Here is a 4,620-nt window from a genome sequence, read left to right on the forward strand (position 1 = left end):
AAATTAATATTACAGAGCAGTTTCCAATAAGAAAACCACGATTATTAGATTACAATTTAAATGTGTGTTCTGTTTGATCTATCATACTTAGTAGAAAATGGTGTTGAGTAAGGGGTTCTATGAATGCGTTTGTCGTAATGTCAAATAGAAGTGAATGTGCAAACTCTTGAGATGCTCTACAATAGGTAGTGGATTGGAAAACTCTGAATATGGTGGTAGAGCTGGCTGAATTGTTGAAATGTTTTCAATTTTTGGGTTATTTGAGAAGCAGCTTTCTTTTGCGCATCAACCAAAGGTTTAAACTTTTTGGTAAGGTTGATAGTTGCTTGCTTGAATACTTTGTTTGCTCTCGTGCATTTCCTATGCAAGTCTATCTGTTTATGATCAGAAATCTTAATAGGAGTCAATTATGTATAGTCTTTAACGATGTTGAACAGTGTTAAACAGTTTTGGATGCTGTTGAACAGGGTTGAATAGTGTTTAACGGTGTTGAATGGTGTCTATCCTTTGATTTGAATATATATCTCAAGAATATCCCTTCCAGTCACAGAGTCATTTCATGGTGATATTTGCCGGTTACATAGCCATATTTAAGTGTCAGAGAAATTTGTATTGATTTGGTCTACACAGGTTAGTGCAATTATTTCCCTGGGTTACATACACACACACAAACACACACATTCATATCCACACTCCTGTTTGGATTTGATAAGATTTGCCCACTTACCTATACAACATCGATAGCAAACCACCTCTCTCCGGTCATTTATCTTATTCTTACAATAAAACTTTTCTTTCCCCTTTTTTATCCATCTGATGTGATACTCCTTGGATAACTTTTTTCACACCTATCTCGTACGGTGGAATTTCTATGTAGGTTCTGTCTATGATTTAGATGCAGAGTCTGAAATTGAACTAGTATCAAAATCATCAAATTTATACTCTGCAGAAGTCATCTAATTTTCAACTTTTCTTTCCGTTTGAATTTGGGTTGGTGAGATCAGTGGTGACAAATACATATGACTCGGACCAATACCGATTGCAAAAGCTGACTCTCCTCGGGTAATTACAGTGGTCTCGATTAATATGATTTAGATTCTTGGTGTCTTGTTGGAAGAGAACAATAAAGTTGGTGTATCCTCGAACGGTCTGTCGGGGTAGTGAGAGATAATTTTGTGATGGATATACCGAGTCGACATGGTTGTGCCGTCCACAAATATAGCAACCTTCATGCTTATTATGTTTTTCCCCAACAATAAATCATCAAATACAATCATTTTTTGCGTGGATCAGGTACATCTCTGTCTTGTTAAGAGAATTGGGAATCAATGCCATTCGGCTGTGTCGTAAGTGGTTAATGTATACTGTTCACCAAATCAAGTAGCAAATACAAACATTTGTTTTTGATAGATACGAGATTATAATTGTCTTCTTTAGAAAATCTTCCTCCAATCCAGTCCTTGGTTGATAGGTTATTGTAGCGATATTCCAATTTGATCGAAGGAGTAGATTTCAGCAGTTTCTTTGCTGCTCCCTAATGTTCAAATAATAAATTCTCTGCGGTCTATCGACATGATATCTGTTATAATAAACACAAGGATTCATTCATACAAAATTATATATGTGACAAAAAATTTCAAGTGAACTCAATCGTATTACCAATCATACAGTTAGAGGACAAAATAGATAGGGGTATTGTTAAACCTGTTATTGGAAACTAAATGCAACATTTAAAGTAAGTGTAGGTGACATAGTCTAAATCACCAGAACCAAATCTTTAAAAAGGGATACAAAACAAGTTGAACCGAAGAAGAGTTTACTACTTCCTGATTGATAAGAACTCAGCCACCGATCTACTATCTCAAATATTTCAACGATGAAGAAATCCAAAGTTCTTTGACCAGCCTAAACTTCAGAAACCTAATACAGATATATACCACATCGAATAAATATTGCAAATTTGACCCCAGAATTGAGTTAAAGAGGTCTATGACAAATTGGTATATTACCCCGCGATATTTAACTCATGGATCAAACAATCGGATATTGTAGAGATTTGAATTTGTTTTTGTCTTGAAATTTAACTTCGTTAAACAAATAACTTTAAACTGTCCAGATTTTCTTTGGTTTTTCTCTTCCAACGCCAACATATCTCATTAGTGCATCGGAATTGTCCACTTTGCTCTCTATTGTTTTTGTAAGTTCCTTAATATGTTGATCGTATTTTTTTCAACGTTTTTTTTTTTTTTTTGTGTTTTTTAAAACTTCTCTTCATGCAAATCATTCCTATCAATTGTAGTAAAAATCTCATATACATTAAAAACTCATTGTCATTATATCTAAACCACTTAAATTCCCACCACAAAACATGTAATGTTTGGAAGACTTAACGTATCTAGTAGTTGTATGTATCTGTGGTACCGCAATGAAATTACAAATCAATTTATCAGCTTTTTCGGGATATTCAGAATATTCTTCCTCTACAAACCGTTAACCTTTAAAGAATTTAGATGCTCAAACTTTAGATCACCAAGTTCATCATATTGGACGTCTGATCTAATTTCTGAAACCAATTATTTTATTTTCATTATCATGATTTATAATTTATAAGTTGTGTTTTTTTAATATTATTTTTCAACTTTGTAATGTTCATTAGCTAATGTATGAATTTTATCGGTCAAGATGTATCTCTTGTAATCGTTAGCCGACAAACCAACTTTTTGAATGTCCTCAGTAAACTAAAGATGACTCCTAGTTATATTCATGGATTTGTATATTTCCAGTTGTGATTCCAACATGGTTTTTATTCTTCAAAAGTAATATTTTTCATAACCACATTTTCTGAATTTTTTTGTTTTCTTCGTGATTTCACTATCTACTATGGAGACGTACATTATGTCCCTTCAATCAACAAGCTCAGTCAGAATTTTACCAGCAGATTCATCTTTAAAAATGCCAATAATTGTTTTGTTAACACCAGTTGCACTTCCTGATAAATGGTTACTTGGATAATAAGAAGTAACAAATTTGTCTTGAACAAGGAGGGATATATCCTTGTAAAAATCACCCGTTTGAATATAAGGGCTAAACTATCTGTAGCAGTAAACACCTGTGTAGACTTGTTGTCAACTAATTTGCGTATAAAGTTGTTATGAAAGTCATACACTAGTGTTTTTAAAAGATCTCAAATACAACTCCCAAATCAAATACGATTTACCAAATTTAAGCGGATTCTTTTTCATATGAACGGCTACATGTATCAACTGTTCAGTAAAAATAATTCTACTGTCAAAACTTGGTTTACCCACGAATTTAATAAAAAAAATTTACGGGTGACCAATTACACATCGACTCTCTTGCAACTATGTTTCATAGTTTTTCAAAATACAGAGTAAATCATCAGGATTTTTTCATATTCTGACATGGTTTTAGACCTAAGACTTATACATTTATAAAGCAATAGGCATTGAACAAAACTAATTATACTATGAACCTAGTCAATTTCGTTTCTTCTAGTGATAAATATTGTTTAAGATTTCTATAATGGAGCACATACTTTGTATAGTTATTTTATGTTGGTATTAGTTTGCCAACCTTATTAATCTCAACATTTTCTGGTGCTAGTGAATAGTCAGTATATGCATCATGAAATAATTTTTTTGTATTCACACCATTTATTTATAAATATTATCATCTGGATAGAACATTGTGATCTTTCCAATCAAAACCTCCTTTATGTAAAGCTTGTGCCATAACCCATCCACAAAATTGTAATTGACATCTAGATAAGATGAGTATCTAGTTATATGTGTTTTATCATTATCAACCGTACATGAATCATAAGCTTTATCATGTCATCATGTCAACTCCTGCTCTGGCTGATTTTTCCATATATGTACAATATCTGGATTCGAAAGCTATTCCAATTTAACTTTAATAATTTTAAGACCTGCATCATTATAAGCTTAATTATCCTTATCTTCCATTTCCATAATATCTGTTCATAATAACAAATCAGATTTTAGTTAAAGATCGTGGTAAACCCGCAAAGTCTTGCACTCTTGTCAGCTGGCCATACTAAGAGATTCTCCACATGAAGAATGATACCAGAGTACGTAGTAGGCACGTGTCGGTTATATTTAATAATATAGTTAACTACATAGTTAAATCTTGGAAAATAAAAAAAAAACATAACTATGTTTAAGGATGATGATGATGAATTTTCGAAAGAATACGTGTTGGAAGAGAAGGACAAAGAACAAAATTGTGAAGCATTTAAGTGGAAGGACCTCTCGAATGGATTTTTTGTTATAAAATTTTGAATGTTGGAGAAGTGAAGGGTATGTATGGGAGAGGCAAGATTCTGACAGTTAAAGACCAAATTAGAGAATATTGCAAATATTGGATTTACTGGGTAAGCATTGTGTAAAAAGAAAACAAACTTGAAAGGGGCATACATGAGAAGTGACGGTTCACAATTGGCTACAAAAATCAAAGCGGTAATATTTTTCTTATACACTGGCTGTAAACAAATGATATAGGTTTGGAAAGAAAGAAGAAAAATTTCTAATTCAAACAATTGGATAAAAAATTAACGGAACATATTAAGTAGAAGCAATA

This window comes from Mytilus californianus, unplaced genomic scaffold (genome assembly GCF_021869535.1).
Source record: "Mytilus californianus isolate M0D057914Y unplaced genomic scaffold, xbMytCali1.0.p SCAF_1, whole genome shotgun sequence".
Taxonomy (NCBI): domain Eukaryota; kingdom Metazoa; phylum Mollusca; class Bivalvia; order Mytilida; family Mytilidae; genus Mytilus; species Mytilus californianus.